Below are 24,320 nucleotides of genomic sequence, written 5' to 3'. Positions count from 1 at the left end.
TTTTTTTGTAACTCTTAAGATTCAGTAATTAAATTTGAATAGATGGTATGTGTGTGTTATTTGTTTGTTTGTTTGTGGGATTTTTAATAAGTATTATGTATATAGCTAGAAGAATGAATTAGAAACTTATTTTATTTTATTTTTTTTTTACAAATCCCTGGAGGAAAGAATTTGAAAGAGAATTATTTATAAGACAACATAATAAAACTTATGTAAAAATAGATCCTGCAAAAACTAGAAAAGTACAAATAGATATCAGAGATTTCATAAGGTAGAAATATTTTAAATAAAACAAAATATAATAAATCTCATATTAAGGTAATTGATTCAGAAAAGAGGTCCACAGTTTAAAAATTATTAGAGTTCAACAAGAAGAATAATATCTTATGATATGTAATGATATATTTATGTGTATGCGTGTGTGTGTATAGATAGGTAGATAGACAAAATTTGCATGTGTGAATTCTCATACACATATTTTTTATAACACCTAATAGGAGATTATGAAAATGTTGTTCCAAGAAGGTATCCACATATCCATATATGTGTATCCTAATTATGTGTGCATATAATATTTATAGTCAACTATAATTTAATGCCAAAATGCTAAAAATATACTTTTAATCAATTTAGAGATTAAGAGCAACACAAAACCAAAAAACAAACAAACATCATTTTACCTCCTTGGAGTCAAGTTACTTCATTTATAATAAAAATGCATGATGCCATATTACTGCTGAGGCCTCCTCTACCTCTGGATGTATAATCCTCTGAACAATTATGTTAGTTTTTTTTTTTTTTTTTGAGCTAAAATAACAGTGTTCATTTAAAACTGTCCAATCAGATGAAAACATGTTATGTTCTGTGAATTATAGAAACAGTATTAATTGTATTTTCTTGTATTTCAATTAATTAAAGTATTCTTTAAAATATATCTAGATGTGTAAACATAGTATCTGTATCTCTCTGGAGAGACCAACAGTCAGAGAAATTGTTTACTACTGCAAATAAGACCCCTAATTTTTGTCACTATTATTATTAGTTACATTTATATTTGCAATCTTTAAAATCTTTAGATAAAAAACAACATAGCATAATATTTAAAATACCACTTTATTAATGGTTTTTTCTTCACTTCATATGTCATTTTTGATTTATTATCTGTATATAAATATAATTAAATAAATTAAATATATCAAGTACTTTCATTTGGATTTTTTTTCTCTTTTTCTAGAATTTATTTTCTAAATACGTTATTGTTTTCAGGTTAAGTGAAATAACACAATTTCAACTGTTAGAATCAGTTCAAAAGGTAGCATTTTTATGGTAGAAAACTCCATTTTGGAAATTTCTGACTATTATAAAAATTAAAGTTTTCTAATTAAGCTGTGTTTTTCTTGCTCCTTTGACAACTTATCTAAAATCAGCAAGCATTTATAAGTGTATACTATGTTATCCCCAGTGGACTGAAAGAGGAAAAAATATAATTGTTTCCAAGGAGTTTCAGTATTTCACTAATAACAATAGCTTACCCCTATATAATAGTACTATATAATTTAAAAGCAGTTATATCAGACATATAGATAATTTTTGAAGGGTTATTGCATGAGGATTTTTTGTTTGTTTTTAGGAAACTAAGCTCCAGTGAAATAGAATAGCTTATGCAAAATCACATAGGAAATCCTGGAGATGGATGAGACATGTAACCATCTTCTGAATCCAAAATATAAAACTCTACTGTGCCTCCAAATCTAATTTGTATATTTCAACTTCAGTTGTCAGACAATTCTTCGAAAATATTTGAAACTATAAGGCATAAACATCACCTAGCACTGTTATTATAAAGCAGGACACTATCATGTCAAGCAAGAAATTCAGTTATTGCTTTTCATTCCATGTTAGGAGAATATGATTCAGCTCAGTAACATTTCTAGATGAAGGCATAGGATCCTTTGGCCAGATAGACAGAAACAAAATAAAGCAAAGCATGGTTTATACAATTAACATCATTCATTAAAATAACCTATTAATATATATAAAGGACAAGCCTCAAGCAGAAGCAGCAGGTTTTCTGCCACTTATATCAAGCTAGTTTTTTTTCCTGAGTAAAAATGATTAAATCATTTTTGAAATTTGATCAGTCCAGAGTTCCAGAAGAGAATTAATGATCATCTTTTCTTCCCACCCCTATTTGCTTATTTCTAACTTGCTTATTTCCATTGAGAGCATCAACGTCCTGACAATCATCTAGCTTCACTTCTTTGGAATTATCTTTGACTCTGGTTGTTCACAATCCCTCCCTATGTTTAATCAATTGTCAAACTTCATTATTTTATGAAACTCCACAGCATTTCTCTATTCACAGAATCACCATTTTTATTTGTCTTCATCTTTTATTATTATTATTTATCCTTAGCTTATTATAATAACTTCAATTGTACATAAATTGACATTGTCTTCAAATTATACTCCATAAACTTACCATACTGATCCTCCTATGGCACAGGTATGAATCAGCTGTTGTACTATTCTATAACCTTCATCTTCAGGTTGAATACTTGTTATCTACTCCAGAACAGAGTAGAAATACCACTGGCTTTTAAAGCCCTTCACAAATCACTGTTCTCAGAATTAATCTTTCTAAAAAAAACCTAGTTTAATAGCTGTGCACATTCAACATTGAATATATCACTTATGGTCTTCTACATGGTCTGTTCCCCATAAATAGTACTTTTTTTTTTTTACACTGTGTATGAACAGGGAGATTATTCTTTTTATTACATAGCTTCCTTGTAGACAGTGTATAAGTGTCATTATTCCTATAGAAGCCTGTTATTCCTAGTTATTAAAAACTGACTCTGAAATTATTTTGTGTTTATTTATTTTAGTATATGTTGTTCTACATCCACACCCATAAAGTTGAATGCAAATTCCTTGAGGATAATGATTTCTATTATTTTGACAGTTTCTCCAATACCTAACACTATGTCTGATATATATATATATATATATATATATATATATATATATATATATATATATATATATATATATATATATATATATATATATATATATATATATATATATATATATATATATATATTTGTATTAAAAGTGATTTTTTTAATTGAAAATTAATCTAATATGTCTGATATATATATATATATATTAAAAGTGATGTTTTTTGAATTGAAAATTAATCTAATCCATGTTCTCATTTCATAGAATTAGCTGATAAAGGAAAAGAAATTCACTTCCATCCTTCCTTCTTTTATTCTCCCTTTAAATCTCTCCTTGAGAGTAGACTATGAACTTACCAGTTTCTTTTGTTCAGTAGGAGTAGCTATGAAGCAATTACTAAAAGAATAAGGTGTATTCTTTGCTTTTTTATCCCTTTAGATTGAGCTCCTTTGGGGCTTTGTGTAAAGTCCAGCCTTTGCCTCTTACTGTATTTTGGGGTGGAACAATTAGCCCTGTTTCTTCATCACATGGATCACTTGAGTTCTTGCATTGTTCTAGAATTTGAATTCCATGGATCTTTGTGATTCCTGTATTTCAGGACAGAACATTTTTATTTTTAAAAATGCAGAACATTTGAGACAGTATTTCCTAATGCAAGCACCATAGAATCATTCTGATCACCACTTGCTATCTCAGCTTTCCCAAAGGTTCCAAATCCTCTAGAGGTAGAGCTCACATAATGCACATATCTGGTTTCTTTGAGGCCTGTAAGAAAATTGATCTAGCTTTGTTCTTAAGACTTCACTCTGAAGTCTTGTGCTGTTTTAGAACTGATAATGTCTCTTACTATGGTTCAATGTTTTTCTTAATGAATTACTTTTTTTTGCCCTTTGTTTTAGGGATGTTGGTCATGAGTAGTCTGCTTCTTATTTAGACAATCATTTTAGGAAAAGTTAATAAAATTAGTTCTTTATTGGAAAGTGGATTAAGATAAGTTTTTAAGTTCTTAGAGAAAACATGAGAGTATAGTGTAGGAAAAATGTGAAATATCTCAGTATCATCTATTTTTTCCAATGAGGTTACAATTATTTGTACAGAGACAGGAACATGGTCAGAAACAGATAAGTTTTCTATGTAAAGAGAATTCATGCTTAGAGCATAATGACAGAAAAGAAGGAAGAGGAGTAAGATATATAATAATAATTAATCTTTAGGGTTTTTTTTCCTTAGTTTTGACAAGTTTTTTACAAATATCTCATTTTATATTCACAATAACACTGAAGGTAGGTATTACTATTATTCCCATTTGACATCTTAGGAAAGTGAGACAGCAAAGATTAAGGCCCATGCTTAGAGTAACACTGCTAGCAAATGTTTGAGGATATATTTGAATTCCCTTATTACATAACCAGCACTCTGCCTACTACACTACTTAGTAGCAACTTAGAATTTAATAATGATATTCTGGGAGCTAGAACCCAGTAACACTCTAGAACAGTAGTTAGCAAAGACAATTGTATCACTAAAGGTTGAAGTGATAGAAGGGAAAATTCCTTATGTTAGACCATGGGAAAATGTAAAAAACCTTTTCCCAATATAAAAAAAGAGAGAAATCTCTATTGCCATAACATCAAAGTCCCCAGAGGTAAATGGAATAATCAATGTTCATGGGGGCGGAGCCAAGATGGCGGAGAAGAAACACACAACTCTGTGAATGTCCTTACCCCCTCACAACCAATTAGATAAATCAGCCTCAGAAATAGCCCTGGACTGATAGATACCACAAGGACTGGAAGCACGACTTACCAGCTGAAGAGAATCTGGAGTTTCAACAGAAAAGGTCACTTCCCAGGGGAGGAAGAAGAGAGGCCAGCACAGACGGCTGGGTGCTAGCATACTGCGCCGATTACGCTGGGAAGGGCTCTGGGATTAGAGAAGCCACTGAGATAAAGGAATCTGGCACAGGCTGTTAGCTCTTCTATGCTTATAATATAGCAGTTCAGAAGGGAAATCTAAACACTTTAAAAATTCAGATAGATTAGATTTTCCCCAGATCCTGGGGGTGACTCAGCAGATCTCGGCACCAGGGGGTGTGGCCTCAGCCCCCACCTAAGACTAGTTAAGAGATTGACAAGTGGGCAGATACGGCCCAAGGCAACACACACTGCCTAGCTTAGCTGAAGGGGGTGGAACTCAGGTGTGGAACTCAGCTCAGGAAGTCCCAGAGAAGCGTAACCTTTGAACTAGGGGCCACGGTTTCTGGCAGACACTTCCAGTTTGAGCACAGGGGCTTTTCACATCACCTGCTGCAGACATCCACACCCCACCAGGAAACATAGGATGGGCTTTGTGCCTTCTTTACTTCAATCTCAAAAGTCAGGGAAGCCACTAGAACACAACGCCCTCAAGGCACAGCATTGCAAGTCACCTCTGAGGCACTTCCAGGGAGGGGGTGGGGAACTCTTTCCCAGAGCTCTATCTTAGCTCAGGCCCAAGAGAGGCTGCATCCATCCGGTTTGGGAGGAAGCTGGTAAAGAAGTAAATAAATAATTTCCTACTCCAGGGACAGACCCCAAAAGATTTTTTAAATATGAACAAAAAAGCCAGGAAAACTATAGATTCCTTCTACACAGAGAAAGAGCGGGTATCCAACCCCGAGGAAGTTAACAACAGAGAGACAGCAGATAACAACCTAAAGGGGAACGATTCCTGCCCCCCATCACATAACTCTCTCCTAGAAGAGACTCTTAAAAAGTTAAGAGATTTTGAAGAAAAATGGGGAAAGGAAAGGGAAGCAATGATAGAGAATAACAATGTCCTGAAATTGGAGTTGGAAAAAATAAAGAATTCACAGGAGATGCAGGGAAACAAAATTTGTGAATTAGAAAAGCTTAAAAAATCACAGGAGAGTAGGATTTCTGAATTGGAAAAGATAAAAAAGTCTCAAGAAAATAGAATTTCTGAATTGGAAAAAGAAAATAATTCTCAAAAAAAATTAGGGAAATAGAAAAAAATTCAATAGAACAAAATAATTCTTTTAAAAACGAAACTGGGCATTTACAAAAAGAACTAAAAACTGTGAAAGAAGAAAATAACTCCTTAAAAGTCAGGATGGAACAAATAGAAATGAATGATTCACAGAGAACCCAAGAATCAGTCAAACAAAACAAAAAAAAAAATGAGAAGCTGGAGAACAACGTCAAATACTTACTGGGAAAATCTATAGACCTGGAAAATAGATCTAGGAGAGATAATCTGCGGATCATTGGACTTCCAGAAAACTATGACCAAAAAAAGAGCCTAGATTCTATTTTACAGGAAATTATCAAAGAGAACTGTCCAGAGATAATAGAAACAAAGGGGAAAGCAGCTAGAAAAAAACAATTTAAATACCAAGGTGCCACAATAAGGGTCACTCAAGATCTGGCTGCCTCCACATTAAAAGATAGAAGGGCCTGGAACCTGAGATTCCGTAAGGCAAAAGATCAAGGACTGCAACCAAGAATGAACTACCCAGCTAAGTTTAGCATCTTTTTCCATGGAAAAAGATGGTCATTCAATGAAATAGAGGAATTCTATATGTTTCTAAGAAAAAAACCAGACTTAAACAAAAAATTTGATCTACATCCACAAGACTGAAGAGACACAGAAAAAGGTACACAGAACCCTTGAGAACTGTAATTCTGTTGTGGGTATATAAAAAGGACTCAAGGATAATTTGATTTTACTGATATAAAAGAAAAAAAGGGGGGGTGTAGTAAAGGGAAGGAGGTCGTTTCAGAAAAAGGGGAAGGAATGATAAAAAGAGGGAAACTACATCCCATGAAGAGGCATAGAAAATACACCATATCTGAGGGAATTTAGAGAGGGGGAGAATCATTGTGTGAATCTTACTCTCATCAGGAGAGGCTCAAAGAGTAAGTAATTAACATATTTGTTTTTCAGAGAATTTTCTCTCACCTCATTAAAAGGGGGGAGAGAAAAAGGGAAAAGGAAAAGGAGAATAAGTGAAGGGACTTGGAGGGAGGGGGGAGGGATACTAAAAAAAAGGGAGGGTTGCACATCACAAGGGGGGTCTGTAAATTAAATATCGGGGAGGGGGATCAGGGGGGTCAAGGGAAAAAGCATAATCTGGGGATAATATGAATGCAGAATTAGTAATTTTAACTGTAAATGTGAATGGGATGAACAATCCCATCAAATGGAGATGGATAGCAGATTGGATCAAAAATAAGAACCCTACAATATGTTGTCTGCAGGACACTTAAATCAGGGAGATACATACAGAGTAAAGGTAAAAGGTTGGAACAGAATCTATTATGCTTCAGGTAAAGCCAAAAAAGCAGGGGTATCTATCCTTATCTCAGATCAAGCAAAAGCAGAAGTTGATCTAATTAAAAGAGATAAGGAAGGAAACTATATCCTGCTGAAAGGTAGCATAAATAATGAAGCCATATCGATACTAAACATATATGCACCAAGTGGTATAGCATCTAACTTTCTAAAGGAAAAGTTAAGAGAGTTGCAAGAAGAAATAGACAGCAAAACAATAATAGTGGGAGATCTCAACCTTGCACTCTCAGATTTAGACAAATCAAACCACAAAACAAACAAGAAAGAAATTAAAAAAGTAAATAGAACATTAGAAAAACTAGGTATGATAGACCTTTGGAGCAAAACTGAATGGCAATAGAAAGGAATAAACTTTCTTCTCAGCAGTTCATGGATCCTATACAAAAATTGACCATATATTAGGACATAAAGATCTCAAAATTAAATGTAGGAAGGCAGAGATAATAAATGCCTTCTTCTCAGACCACAATGCAATAAAAGCTACATTAAGTAAAATGTTAGGGATAAATAGACCAAAAAGTAATTGGAAACTGAATAATCTCATCTTAAAGAATGACTGGCTGAAAGAGCAAATTATAGAAACAATTAATAATTTCACCCAAGATAATGACAATGATGAGACATCATACCAAAATGTGTGGGATACAGCTAAAGTGGTAATAAGGGGAAATTTTATATCTTTAGAGGCTTATTTGAAGAAAATAGAGAAAGAGAAGATTAACGAATTGGGCTTGCAACTTAAAAAAAGACCAAATTATAAACCCCCAACCAAAAATTAAACTTGAAATACAAAAATTAAAAGGAGAAATCAATAATATTGAAAGTAAAAAAAAACTATTGAATTAATAAATAAAATCAAGAGTTGTTTTTATGAAAAAACCAATAAAATAGATAAACCTTTGGTAAATCTGATCAGAAAAAAGAAAGAGGAAAATCAAATTGTTAGTCTTACAAATGAAAAGGGGGATCTTTCCACCAATGAAGAGGAAATTAGAGAAATAATAAGGAGTTAATTTGCCCAACTTTATGCCAATAAATTTGATAACTTAAGTGAAATGGATGACTTCCTCCAAAAATATAGGCTCCCTAGATTAACAGAGGAGGAAATAAATTGCTTAAATAGTCCCATTTCAGAAAAAGAAATAGAACAAGCTATTAATCAACTCCCCAGGAAAAAATCCCCAGGACCAGATGGATTCACATGTGAATTCTACCAAACATTTAAAGAACAACTAACTCCAATGCTATGTAAACTATTTGAAAAAATAGGAATTGAAGGAGTCCTACCAAATTCCTTCTATGACACAGACATGGTACTGATACCTAAACCAGGTCGATTGAAAACTGAGAAAGAAAATTATAGACCAATCTCCTTAATGAATATTGATGCTAAAATCTTAAATAAGATATTAACAAAAAGACTTCAGAAAATCATCTCCCGGATAATACACTATGATCAAGTAAGATTTATACCAGGAATGCAGGGCTGGTTTAATATTAGGAAAACTATTAATATAATTGACCATATTAATAATCAAATTAATAAGAACCATATGATCATCTCAATAGATGCAGAAAAACATTTGACAAAATCCAACATCCATTCCTACTAAAAACTCTTGAGAGTATAGGAATAAATGGACTATTCCTTAGAATAATCAGGAGTATATGTTTAAGACTGTCAGTAAGCATAATATGCAATAGAAATAAACTACAACCTTTCCCAGTAAGATCAGGAGTGAAACAAGGTTTCCCACTATCACCATTACTATTCAATATAGTACTAGAAACGCTAGCCTTGGCAATAAGAGCTGAGAAAGAGATTCTAGGAATTAGAGTAGGAAAGGAGGAAATCAAACTATCACTCTTTGCAGATGACATGATGGTATACTTAGAGAACCCCAAAGACTCTGCTAAAAAGCTACTAGAAATAATTCAAAATTTCTGCAAAGTGGCAGGATAAAAAATAAATCCACATAAATCCTCAGCATTTTTATATATCACTAACAAAATGCAACAGGAAGAGATACAAAGAGAAATTCCATTCCAAATAAATGTTGAGAGTATAAAGTATTTGGGAATCCATCTACCAAAGAAAAGTCAGGAATTATATGAGAAAAATTACAAAACACTTGCCACAAAAATAAAATCAGATTTAAATAATTGGAAAGACATTCAGTGCTCTTGGATAGGCCGAGCGAATGTAATAAAGATGACAATACTCCCCAAACTAATCTATTTATTTAGTGCTATACCAATCAGACTCCCAAGAAACTATTTCAATGACCTACAAAAAATAACAACAAAATTCATATGGAAGAATAAAAGGTCGAGAATTGCAAAGGATCTAATGAAAAAAAAAAACTCAGAGGAAGGTGGTCTAAGTGTACCTGATCTAAAGCTATATTATATAGCAGCAGTCACCAAAACCATTTGCTATTGGCTAAGAAATAGACCGGTAGATCAGTGGAACAGATTAGATACAAAGGACAAAAAAGGGTACATCTATAGCAATCTAATCTTTGACAAACCCAAAGATACCAACATTAGGGATAAAAATTCATTATTTGGAAAAAAACTGTTGGGAAAACTGGAAATTAGTATGGCAGAAATTAGATATGGATCCACACTTAACACCATATACCAAGATAAGATCAAAATGGGTCCATGATTTAGGCATAAAGAGGGAGATAATAATTAGATTAGAGGAACAGAGGATAGTCTACCTCTCAGACCTATGGAGGAGGAAGGAATTTATGACCAGAGGAGAACTAGAGATCATTATTGATCACAAAATAGAAGATTTCGATTACATCAAACTAAAAAGTGTCTGTACAAATAATACTAATGCAAACAAGATTAGAAGGGAAGTAACAAACTAGGAAAATATTTTTAAAAGCAAAGGTTTTGACAAAGGCCTCATTTCCAAAATATATAGAGAACTGGCCCTAATTTATAAGAAACCAAACCATTCTCCAATTGATAAATGGTCAAGGGATATTAACAGACAATTCTCAGATGAAGAAATTGAAACTATATCCACTCACATGAAAGAGTGTTCCAAATCACTACTGATTAGAGAAATGCAAATTAAGACAACTCTGAGATACTACTACACACCTGTCAGATTGGCTAAGATGACAGGAACACATAATGATGAATGTTGGAGGGGATGTGGGAAAACTGGGACCCTAATACATTGTTGGTGGAGTTGTGAAAGAATCCAGCCATTCTGGAGAGCAATTTGGAACTATGCCCAAAAAGTTATCAAACTGTGCATACCCTTTGATCCAGCAGTGCTACTACTGGGCTTATATCCCAAAGAAATACTAAAGAGCAGAAAGAGACATATATGTGCCAAAATATTTGTGGCAGCACTTTTTGTTGTAGCTAGAAACTGGAAGATGAATGGATGTCCATAAGTTGGAGAATGGTTGGGTAAATTATGGTATATGAATTTTATGGAATATTATTGCTCTGTAAGAAATGACCAGCAGGAGGAATACAGAGAGGCTTGGAGAGACTTACATCAACTGATGCTGAGTGAAATGAGCAGAACCAGAAGATCACTGTACACTTCAACAACAATACTGTATGAGGATGTATTCTGATGGAAGTGGATATCTTCAACATAAAGAAGAGCCAACTCACTTCCAGTTGATCAATGATGGACAGAAACAACTACACCCAGAGAAGGAACACTGGGAAATGAATGTAAATTGTTAGTACTAATATCTGTCTGCCCAGGTTACTTGTACCTTCGGAATCTAATGCTTATTGTGCAACAAGAAAATGGTATTTATACACATGTATTGTATCTAGGTTATATTGTAACACAAGTAAAATGTATGGGATTGCCTGTCATCTGGGGGAGGGAGTAGAGGGAGGGGGGATAATTTGGAAAAATGAATACAAGGGATAATATTATAAAAATATATATAATAAAAATTATTTAAAAAATAATCAATGTTCATAAAATCTGGAGGCATACAACTTCTCCTACATTAAATCTTATACACTGGAAACATGGTGTAATGGAAGTTGCTGAAATTATAGTTCTTGATTTAATGGATTGCACTTAATAGCATCTGAGTTCAAATTGTACACTGGGACTTTCTCTTGAGTAACTTTTAACAAGTCTCTTAATCTGTCAAAGTCTGTTTCATCATCTATAAAGTGAATGAATTGTACTAGATGAATAATATCATATCTTCCAAGCTGAAATTCTATGTTCACATATACCATCTGTCTATATCTGTTTGTCTCTGTGTCTGTCTCCCTGTCTTTCTGTCTGAGTCTACCTCTATAATTTTGTTTCTGTCTATGTATCTATGACTGTCACTTTTTCTCTCTCACTTCCTTTCTTTGTCTTTGTCTCTTACAAACACATACATACACACACCTGTCTTATTCAGCAAACAACATGCATATAGCAAAATTCTGGCCAAAAAATTCATGAATAAACAGTAAATATTTTCTAAATTGTAATGTAAAATTAATCCATTAGAAAAATCTGTCCTAAAGCATTTTTTTTGTTTTTCACTGACAAAGGAATGAGAAAAATTAAACATTTTAAAAATGAATTCAGAGCAGCTATGTTGTAGCAGCTATGTATGTTCCTCACTTTCAGTGATAAAATCCTATGTTGTCATTTAAACTTAGTTTGCTCATTGTAATCCTTTTTTTAAATTTTAATTTAATCTAAGATTCCATCTCTACACCCTCTCTAGGATTGAAATATACTGGAAAATTATATATGGAAATAGGAGAAGTAAAACAAGTATATCAGTAAATATTATTAACTTAATGTCGAATGTAAGAATTTTAGAGAGGTTAAAAGTCCCATTATGTGAGACATTTATAAAAATAATAGATTAAGAATTTTCAAAGATACTATAAGAGCAGTCAGAATCAACTACTGAAGATAAGCCTTTTTCATCATTATATTCAATGAGTGAATTACATGGATTTCAGATGTGGAAGGTTAGCCTCAATGATATAGCCTAGTAATATTAACAACTGAATTTAGAGTTTCAAGTCATATATGCAAAAGATGAAATACACTTGCTTTTACAAAAGATTTATTAAACTGCTTTGTCCTTGTAATAGGAATATTGAATTTAAACAGCATGACAATTGTAGTTGAACAATTTTCCAATATTTTAACATCTGATTCCATTATTCCACTAGATAAATGTGATAGGGTGGAAAAGGAAATAGGATATTTTTTCATCATATTTCCACTGGTGCCAAAGAAAGTTAAATTTCAGTAATGCTATCCTATCATAAAGGTCTCTCCATTGCATTAATAACTAATACTGTTTTCTAAGATTTTTCTCATAGATATATATTTATAAATATTCTAAATTTCATTAGAATGATATATGTTCAAATAAAAATAATTTTCAATAGATCATAAAGCTAAAGTAATCCAATAGTAAAAATGTCAATGTTAACAGAATTCTTGCCTACTGTTTCTGGACAATCTGTAATATATAATATTATATTTCTGCGTATATATGTATATATATATATATATATATATATATATATATATATATATATATATATATATATATATATATATGTGTGTGTGTGTGTGTATGCGTATGTATATAGGTATTTGAACCTACATGCAATTATGTACATAGACATAAAGATTAACATACATGTATCAGTATATATGTATATACACATAATCATTATTAAGAATTATTAAGAAACAGGTATAGATATATATGTATGTTTATGCATCTATAGTGTTTGTGTGTGAATACTGTAAATTCCTTGAGGTGGAAATTCTCTGAACTTGGCCAAAAGAGAAACTTGTCTAAAACTTGTAGTCTTTAAAAATTACTTGAGACATGCTTAGTTCAAGAGACATACTCAGAATCACATATAAAGTTGTATGTTTCATAAGCAGGAATTGAATAAATTGAACTCAGTTCTTCTGGGTTCTAAAGTCAGTGCTCTGTTCATTATGCCATATTAGCCATAGGATTGTTGTTTTTTAAGAAACTAAAATTTTTACTAAAATTTACTAAAATTTTCAAAGATAAAGCCTTTACTTGAATCTTATAGTTTTACATCTTCATAATTATGATGACTATACAGTTAATAATGGTTGGCAACTTTAATTGTCAGAGTATTTCTTGATTTCTAATACTGACAATTCCTTTTTATTCTAAGTATCTTAATACAACCCAATTTAAGAAACAGTAATTTACCACAAATTATAAACAAAGTACATTATATGTATATATATATATATATGTGTATATATATATATATACATATACGTATATATATATATATATATATATATATATATATATATATATATATATATATATATAAAAAACTTCAGCTAAGTTTCTTAATGCATCAATGACACCAGAAAATTCTCTACCATTATGAGTTGCAGAGAAGATCTTAATCTGCCTTGATAAAAGAAAGTATCTTCATATTCTTTTCTTTATATTGAGGAAATTGCAGAACCCATACAAAAATTATATACAAGACAAAGTGCTAAGGGCCACTCACAAAAAATTAATATAATTCTTAAAACTATGAAAATAAGGTACTTCAAAAAAGACTTTTTATTTCTAGGAAATTAAAGTAAACTTACAAGCATTTTAATTCATTATTAAAGTATATAAAGGAACAGATCCTTTCAGTTTAATAGTTTAGAATATTGTTTTTCAGACTAAGGCAAAGAAAATTTCCTTTCAGCAAGCTAAGTACCCTTATAAAACTCTCATGTTCTCCTTCATGAGAACATTTACAAAAATGTATTCATTTTTTTCTTGTGTATAGTCATAAATTAGTTAAATTAACAATTCACAGCATAAGCAGTAAATCAAGTTACTGATGTTAGAAAATGTAGCTTAAAAGGTAAGCATATTGTCAAAATATTTGACTAAAGATACATATATTATTATGTACCTTACAAAGGAAAAAATAAACTACCTAAATTCATTTGATCATATCCTCTGTGATTCCCCAGCATGTATCCACTTAGATTGTACTTGTACTTCTATATACTGGTCTACTCAACTTTCGTCTTTTAGTTACTTCTACAACTTCCAGTTCCATTTATTTTTCCATGATCAGTCACCCCCTACATACCTTTCTCCAAGAGCAACTTGACCTGTGCAACTTGCTAGCTTTCTGCTAGACTTCAATAAAACTCTTCAAACTATATTCCCACAGTATGTCTCATGTAGAGTATATGCCCTCTGAATACAGCAAAGCAATCCACACAGGTGGACATTCTTAGATGTGGGCTTATGTCTGTATTTCAGTTGTATCTACATAAGCAGGATGAGTTGGATCTCGGCATCTGATTTCCATTCTTCTAATCTAATACCCCTTACCCCATTTAGATAAATATATTAGAAAAAGAGAGAGATGTGGAGATATATAGATATATGAAATTTAGAGATATATAGATGTGTATCTATCTAATAGAGCTTTCTTCTTTTTTTATTATTGTAAGTTTTTTATTTTTAATACACATTGCTTTAGGAATCATATTGGGAGAGAAAAAAAAAATCAGAGGAGAAGGAAGAAACCCTGGGAGAGAGGAAAAAAAAAAGAAAAAAAGAAGTGAACATAGCATATTCTTATTTGTATTCAGATTACTTTCATATTTTTCTGGATTCAGATGGCATTTTCTGCCGAAATTCTATTTGGATTGTTTTGGATCACTGAACTGCTATGATTATCACACATTCTTGCTGTTATTGTGTACAATGTATTTCTGATTCTGCTTGTTTCCCTAAGTTCATGTTAATGTTTTCTAGAATTGTCTATAATCAGCTTGTTTTCATTTTTAATAGAAAAATAATTTTCCATTGCTTTCATGTAAGACAACTTGTTTAATCATTCTTCAGTTCATGGGCACCCACTGTTTTTTTTTTTTGTTTGTTTGTTTTTTATAATTATAACATTTTCTTTGGCAGTACATATGCATAGGTAAATTTTTTTTTTACAACATTATCCCTTGTATTCCCTTCTGTTCCGAGTTTTTCCCCTCCTTCCTTCCACCACCTCCCCTGGATGGCGGGCATTCCCATACATATTAAATATCTTATAGTATATCCTAGGTACTACATATATATATATATATATGCAGAACCCACTGTTTTTCAAGTTCTTTGCTGTCACAAAAAGATCTGCTACAAACTTTTTTTTTTTTTTTTTTTTTTTCACATGCACGACCTTTCCTCTCCATTATAATTACATTGGGATACAGACATAGTAATAGCACTGTTGGGTTAAAGTTATGCAGTTTTATTGCCTTTCTGGCATAGCTCCAGAATGTTCTCTAAAATGGTTCAATTGTTTTGCAACTCCACCAACAATGAATAAGTGTACCACTTTTCCTACATCCCCTCCAATATTTAATATTATATTTTCCTGTCATCTTAGCCAATCTAAGAGGCATTATGTGGTACCTCAAACTTGTTTTAATTTGCATTTCTCTAATTTTTTCATTTAACAATAAATGGTTTTAATTTCATCATCTGAAAACTGTATGTTCATATCCTTTGACCATGTATTAATTGGGAAATTAATTCTTATAAATTTAATACAGTTTTTTATATATTTTAGAAATGAGACTTTTATCAGAAATACTGGTTGTAAAGATTTTTCCTAGCTTTGTACTTTTTTTTTTTTTTTTTTTTTTTTTCTGAGACTGGTGTTAAGTGACTTGCCCAGGGTCACACAGCTAGGAAATATTAAGTGTCTGAGACCAGATTTGAACTAGGGTCCTCCTGAATTCAAGGCTAGTGCTCTATCCATTGCACCACCTAGCTGCCCTTGTACTTCCCTTTTAATCTTGTTTCTGTTGATTTTGTATGTGCATAAGCTTCTTAATTTAATGTAAAGAAAGTTGTCCATTTTGCTTTTTGTAATGTTCTCTAATTCTTCTTTGGTCACACATTTCTTCTTTTTCCACAGATATGATAGGTAAATTTTCCCTGATTTTCCTAATTTGTTTATGGTATCATTCTTTATGCCCAGATCACATTTTGACTTTATTTTAGTATAGGGCATAAGCTGTTGATCTATGCTGACTTTCTGATATTCTATTTTCCAATTTTTTGAACAAATTTTATCAAATATTAAGTTCTTATTTCAATAATCAGATTTTGGGGGGTTATCAAATACTAGATTGTGTTAAGTCATAATTATTATGTCATGTATATTTAATCTATTTCACTGATCTACCACTTTATTTTGTAGCCAGTATTAAGTGGTTTTGATTATTGCTGCTTTATGATATAGTTTTATGTTTGGTACTACTAAACTACCATCCTTGATTTTTTTTTTTTTCATTAATTCCCTTGATATTTTTGAACTTTGTTTTTCTTCCAAATGAATTTTATTATTTTTAGTTGTACAAAATAATATTTTTGAAGATTGATTGGTATGGCCCTGAACAAGTAGACTAATTTCAACAGAACTGTCATTTTTTTATATTAGCTCAGCCTAATGATGAACAATTGATATTTTCCCAATTGTTTAGATCTGACTTTGTTTATGTGAGAGGAATTTTGTAATTGTGTTCATTAGTTCTTGGGCTTGTCTTGGTGGCAAAATCCCCAAGTATTGTATTTTTCTACCATAATTTTATTTTATTTTATTTTATTTTTTTTTAATTTTTATTTTATTTTATAATTATAACATTTTTTTGACAGTACATATGCATGGGTAATTTTTTACAACATTATCCCTTGCACTTACTTCTATTCAGATTTTTTCCCTTCCTCCCCCAACCCCCTCCCCCAGATGGCAAGCAGTCTTATATATGTTAAATATATTACAGTATATTCTAGATACAATATATGTGTGTAGAACCGAATTTTTTGTTGCACAGGAAAAATTGGATTCAGAAGGTAAAAATAACAGTTTACATTCATTTCCCAGTGTTCCTTTTCTGGATGTAGCTGGTTCTGTCCATCATTAATCAATTGGAATTGGATTAGCTCTTCTCTATGTTGAAGAAATCCACTTCCATCAGCATACATCCTCATACAGTATCATTGTTGAAGTGTATAATGATCTTCTGGTTCTGATCGTTTCACTCAGCATCAGTTGATGTAAGTCTCTCCAAGCCTCTCTGTATTTCTCCTGTTGGTCATTTCTTATAGAACAATAATATTCCATAACATTCATATACCATAGTTTACCCAACCATTCTCCAATTGATGGACATCTATTCATCTTCCAGCTTCTAGCCACTATGAAAAGGGCTGCCACAAACATTTTGGCACATACAGGACCCTTTCCCTTCTCTAGTAGTTCCTTGGGGTATAAGCCCAGTAGTAGTATGGCTGGGTCAAAGGGTATGCACATTTTGATAACTTTTTGGGCATAATTCCAGATTGCTCTCCAGAATGGTTGGATTCTTTCACAACTCCACCAACAATGCATCAGTGTCCCAGTTTTCCCACAGCCCCTCCAACATTCATCGTTATTTGTTCCTGTCATCTTAGCCAATCTGACAGGTGTGTAATGATACCTCAGGGTTGTCTTAATTTGCATTTCTCTGATCAATAGTGATTTGGAACACTCTTTCATATGAGTGGAAATAGTTTTAATTTCATCATCTGAAAATTGTCTGTTCATATCCTTTGCCCATTTATCAATTGGAGAATGGCTTGATTTCTTATAAATTAAAGTCAATTCTCTGTATATTTTGGAGATGAGGCCTTTATCAGAACCTTTAACTGTAAAAATGTTTTCCCAATTTGTTACTTCCCTTCTAATCTTGTTTGCATTAGTTTTGTTTGTGCAGAAACTTTTTAATTTGGTGTAATCAAAATGTTCTATTTTGTGATCAATAATGGTCTCTAGTTCTCCCTTGGACACAAATTCCTTCCTCCTCCACAAGTCTGAGAGGTAAACCATCCCATGGTCCTCCAATTTATTTATGATTTCGTTCTTTATGCCTAAATCTTGGACCCATTTTGATCTAATCTTAGTAAGTGGTGTTAAATGTGGGTCCATGCCTAGATTCTGCCATACTAATTTCCAGTTTTCCCAGCAGTTTTTGTCAAATAATGAATTCTTATCCCAAAATTTGGGATCTTTGGGTTTGTCAAAGATTAGATTGCTATTTTTATTCACTATCTTGCCCTCTGAACCTAACCTATGCCACTGATCAACTAGTCTATTTCTTAGCCAATACCAAATGGTTTTGGTGACTGTTGCTTTATAATATAGCTTTAAATCAGGTACACTTAGACCACCTTCCTCTGACTTTTTTTTCATTAGTTCCCTTGCAATTCTCGACCTTTTATTCTTCCATATGAATTTTGTTGTTATTTTTTCTAGGTCATTAAAATAGTTTCTTGGGAGTCTGATTGATATAGCACTAAATAAATAGATTAGTTTGGGGAGTATTGTCATCTTTATTATATTTGCTCGGCCTATCCAAGAACACTGAATGTCTTTCCAATTATTTAAATCCGACTTTATTTTTGTGGCAAGTGTTTTGTAATTTTGCTCATATAATTCCTGACTCTCCTTTGGTAGATATATTCCCAAATATTTGATACTATCGACTGTTATTTTGAATGGAATTTCTCTTTGTATCTCTTGCTGTTGGATTGTGTTGGTAATGTATAAAAATCCTGAGGATTTATGTGGATTTATTTTGTATCCTGCGACTTTGCTAAAATTCTGAATTATTTCTAATAGCTTTTTAGCAGAGTCTTGGGGGTTCTCTAAGTATACCATCATGTCATCTGCGAAAAGTGACAATTTGATTTCTTCATTTCCTACTCTAATTCCTTGGATCTCTTTCTCGGCTCTTTTTGCCAAGGCTAGAGTTTCTAGTACTATATTGAATAGTAATGGTGATAGTGGGCAACCTTGTTTCACTCCTGATCTTACAGGGAAAGGTTCTAGTTTATCACCATTACATATGATGTTTACTGAAGGTTTTAAATATATGCTCCTTATTATTTTAAGGAATAGTCCATTTATTCCTATACTCTCAAGCGTTTTTAGTAGGAATGGATGTTGGATTTTATCAAATGCCTTTTCTGCATCTATTGAGATGATCATATGGTTTTTATTAATTTGATTATTAATATGGTCAATTATACTAATAGTTTTCCTAATATTAAACCAGCCCTGCATTCCTGGTATAAATCCCACTTGGTCATAGTGTATTATCCTGGGGATGATTTTCTGAAGTCTATTTGCTAATATCTTATTTAAGATTTTAGCATCAATATTCATTAAGGAAATTGGTCTATAGTTTTCTTTCTCAGTTTTTGATCTACCTGGTTTAGGTATCAGTACCATGTCTGTGTCATAGAAGGAATTTGGTAGGACTCCTTCAATCCCTATTTTTTCAAATAGTTTACATAGCATTGGAGTTAGTTGTTCTTTAAATGTTTGGTAGAATTCACCTGTAAATCCATCTGGTCCTGGGGACTTTTTCTTAGGAAGTTGGTTAATAGCTTGGTCTATTTCTTTTTCTGAGATGGGACTATTTAAGCAATTTATCTCCTCCTTTCTTAATCTAGTAAGCCTATATTTTTGGAGGAAGTCATCCATTTCAATTAAGCCATCAAATTTATTGGCATAAAGTTGGGCAAAGTAACTCCTTATTATTTCTCTAATTTCCTCTTCATTAGTAGAAAGATCCCCCTTTCAATTTGTAAGACTAACAATTTGATTTTCCTCTTTCTTTTTTCTGATCAGATTTACCAAAGTTTTATCTATTTTATTGGCTTTTTCATAAAACCAACTCTTGGTTTTATTTATTAATTCAAAAGTTTTTTTTTTTTTTTTTTTTACTTTTAATATTCTTGATTTCTCCTTTTAATTTTTGTATTTCAAGTTTAGTTTTTGGTTGGGGGTGTTTGATTTGGTCTTTTTCTAGCTTTTTATGTTGCAGGCCCAATTCATTAATCTTCTCTTTCCCTATTTTCTTCAAATAAGCCTCTAAAGATATAAAATTTCTCCTTATTACCGCTTTAACTGCATCCCACAAAATTTGGTATGATGTCTTATCATTGGCTTTATCTTGGGTGAAATTATTGATTGTTTCTATAATTTGCTGTTTCACCCAGTCATTCTTTAAGATTATATTGTTCAGTTTCCAATTACTTTTTTGGTCTATTTGCCCCTAACTTCTTATTGAATGTAAATTTATTTCATTGTGATATGAGAAGAAAGCATTTACTATTTCTGCCTTCCTTCATTTAATTTTGGGATCTTTATGTCCTAATATGTGGTCAATTTTTTTATAGGATCCATGAACTGCTGAGAAGAAAGTATATTCCTTTCTATCACCATTCAGTTTTCTCCAAAGGTCTATCATGCTTAGTTTTTCTAATGTTCTATTTACCTTTTTAATTTCTTTCTTATTTGTTTTGTGGTTTGATTTGTCTAATTCTGAGAGTGCAAGGTTGAGATCTCCCACTATTATTGTTTTGCTGTCTATTTCTTCTTGCAACTCTCTTAACTTTTCCTTTAGGAAGTTAGATGCTATACCACTTGGTGCACATATGTTTAGTATTGATATGGCTTCATTGTCTGTGCTACCTTTTAGCAGGATATAGTTTCCTTCCTTATCTCTTTTCATTAGATCAATTTCTGATTTTGCTTGATCTGAGATAAGGATGGCAACCCCTGTTTTTTTGGCTTTACCTGAAGCATATTAGATTCTGCTCCAAATTTACTCTGTATGTATCTCCCTACTTTAAATGTGTTTGTTTACAAGAAATATATTGTAGGGTTCTGACTTTTGATCCAGTCTGCTATCTGCCTCCATTTAATGGGAGAGTTCATCCCATTCACATTTACAGTTAAAATTACTAATTCTATATTTCCTGCCATCATATTATCCTCAGATTATGCTTTTTGTCCCCCTTGATTGCCCTGAACCTCTTCCCCAATATTTAATTTATACAGCCCATTTATGATGTGAAGCCCTCCCTTTTTCATATCCCTCCCTCCTCCTTTTAAGTCCCTTCCCCTTTCTTGTACCCTTCCCTTATTCCCCTTTTCCTTTACCCTTTTCCTCTCCCCCTTTTAATGAGGTGAGAGAGGATTCTCTGAAAAACAAATATGTCAATTATTTACTCTTTGAGCCTACTCTGATGAGAGTAAGATTACACAATATTTCTCCCCCTCTCTAAATTCCCTCAGATGTGGTAGATTTTCTATACCTTTTCCTGGGATGTAGATTCCCTCTTTTTATCTCTCCTTCCCCTTTTTCTGATACTATTCCCTTCACTTTCTACTTCTTTTTTTTTAAATATTAAATCAGTAAAATCAAATTATCCATGCAGATTTTCTATATATCCCCAACAGAGATAAAGTTCTCAAAAGTTCTTTTTACCTTTTTCTGCTTCTCTTCAGTCTTGGGCATGTAGATCACATTTTTTGTTTAAGTCTTTTTTTTTTCTTTTCTTTTCTTTTCTTTCTTTCTTTTTTTTTTTTTTTCTTAGAAACAAATGGAGTTCCTCTGTTTCATTAAATGGCCATCTTCTTCCATGGAAAAACATGCTAAACTTAGTTGGTTAGTTTATTCTTGTTTGCAATCTTTGTTCCTTTGCCTTTCAGAATATCAGGTTCCAGTCCCTTCAATCCTTTAATGTGGAAGCACCCAGATCTTCCGTGACCCTTATTGTGGCCCCTTGATATTTGAATTGTTTTTTCCTCACTGCTTGCAATATTTTTTCCTTAGTATGGTAGTTCTCCAGCTTAGCCACAATGTTCCATAGAGTTCTTTTTTTAGGGTCTTTTTCTGAAGGTGTTTGATGAATTCTTTCAACACCTATTTTCCCTTCTGTTTCTATTATCTCTGGACAGTTCTCTTTGATGATTTCCTGTAAAATAGAATATAGGCTCCTTTTTTGATCATAGTTTTCAGGAAGTCCAATGATCCTCAGATTATCTCTCCTAGATCTATTTTCCATGCCTATAGTTATCCTCTCCCCTCCCCCGAAATGCCTCAGAAGTGTTTAGCATGGCTGCTCAGTGAAGGACCCCACTGTGTGCCCTAGTGACTGCCCTGAGGTTTAAGGCTGAAGAGTGAAAGTGTCACAATCCCAGCCAATGCCTCCCTTGGGGCCGTGGATGTCAGCAGCTGACGTGAAAAGCCCCTATGCTCAAACTGCAAGTGTCTGCCTGGAAACTGCTGTCCCTATTACAAAGTTTCTGCTTCTCTGAGAGTTCCCCTTTTCTGTGAGTTTTGCTTCTGCTAAAATTCCATTGCCTTAGGGTGAGCCCTGCACTATGTGGATTAGAGGCTGCCTAGGGCTGTTTCCCTGCTATTCAGGCTCTCAACTACCCCAAGAAGTAGCAGAAGGCATCTGCACAGTCTAAACAGCCGTGAGGAGATCTATTAGGTCACTTCTGGATTGGGGTGGATTTAGGATCTCGTTTTATATTTTAAAGTAGCTTGATTTCTCTTCTGAACTGCTATCTTATAAGCAGAGAAGAGCTAACAGCCTGTGCCAGATTCTTCTATCTCAGTGGCTTCTCTGATCCCAGAGTTCTCCCCAGCCTGATTGGCCCAGTGTGTTAGCACCCAGTCCAACCCTGTCTGTGCTGGCCTCTTTTCTTTTTTTTTTTTTTTTCCTCCCCTTGGAATGGATCTTTTCTGTTGAAATTACAGATTCTTTTCAGCTGGTAAGCTGTGCTTCTAATCCTTGTGGTTTTTATCAGTCCAGCATTATTTTTGACACTGATTTAACTAATTGGTAATGAGGGAAGAAGGGAGCTTCTCCTCCCTGCCATCTTGGCTCTGCCCCCGAGGAATATTATTTTCTTAATAAATAAAATGGCATCCTCTTGATGTTTATATATTCTAGAGATATAGGAGATAGTTGCAGAAAACTTCTGGGTTAAGTGATGTGAGAATGAAATAAAATGGAGCTCTTAAAAATGACTTAATTTTTTTTAGTGGAATATGAAGGGATATTCTCAAATGAGGGCAGATGAGAGAACTAGGAGAAGTTTTCAAAGATTTGAAAAAGTCTAGAAAAGTATATTATTTAGAAAATATATTAAGGAATTATAAAACAATATGTTCCTATAATGAAAACTCTGTAAATGTATACGTCATGATATCATGGATTGAGTCAGTGTTGTTTCATCACTTTTTCTATTTCTCTCAGCCATATTTGGGTAGGAGCAAAAGTGGTGGATAACTTTGAGACATGTCAGAGCAAAGGACAAAGCATTTAGGAGTAAAGTACTTTGAGTTCAGAAGATAATGTAGATTTGAATTGATTCACCAAGGGTTCAAGGTAGGGAAAGTAAAAGAATGTATCTACAGTAGAGTTAATGGCCTGGAAAATAACTGCTAATTACTGAATAAGTTATACCAAATAGTCAGTGAAGAAAATAAGAGGGTACTTAGATTCTACTAGCAGAATGATATGGGAAAATAAAATGACTCTAGAGAGATTATTGACAAAAAGTAGGAAATGTATTATAATTGGAAATAGTTTCACTTTTAGTACAACCCTGTCAGAAGAATTAGTAGAAAATTCTGGGATTAATTACTCATTCTGTGTGAGGAGATCTGTGAGGGTTAAGAGATTTTTATGAAATAGGATGCAAATATTAGCCAAATTTGAGGGGTTAAAAAAGGATGTGGAAACCAAATTGTTAAAAAGAAAAAAAAAAGGCAGGGGAAATTGAGAAATGGAGAAGCATTTTTTTTTTGTGTGGTTATGAAAATTAAATTGGAGAAATGAAACTTAAATTAGAAAAGTGAAATCCACAAGGACATCAAGGAATAATCACAGGTATAGGTTATCTTGCCCCCCCAAAAAATGTAAGATCCTTGGGGGCAGGGACTGACTTTTGTACTCATTGGTGATGGCCTGAGATGTGAAAGGAATCTTTTGTTCTTTGAGCTTAACATTCCTCTATTATCTTCCTCCTTTCAGAATGGAAACTCTTTTGGGGAGGTACTAACTATGTATTGAAAGGTAGAGATTCATGATGAGTACCTTCTG

Source organism: Sminthopsis crassicaudata, chromosome 3 (genome assembly GCF_048593235.1).
Source record: "Sminthopsis crassicaudata isolate SCR6 chromosome 3, ASM4859323v1, whole genome shotgun sequence".
Taxonomy (NCBI): domain Eukaryota; kingdom Metazoa; phylum Chordata; class Mammalia; order Dasyuromorphia; family Dasyuridae; genus Sminthopsis; species Sminthopsis crassicaudata.
The sequence above is the reverse complement of the archived record's forward strand: the minus strand, read 5'-3'. Positions refer to the sequence as shown.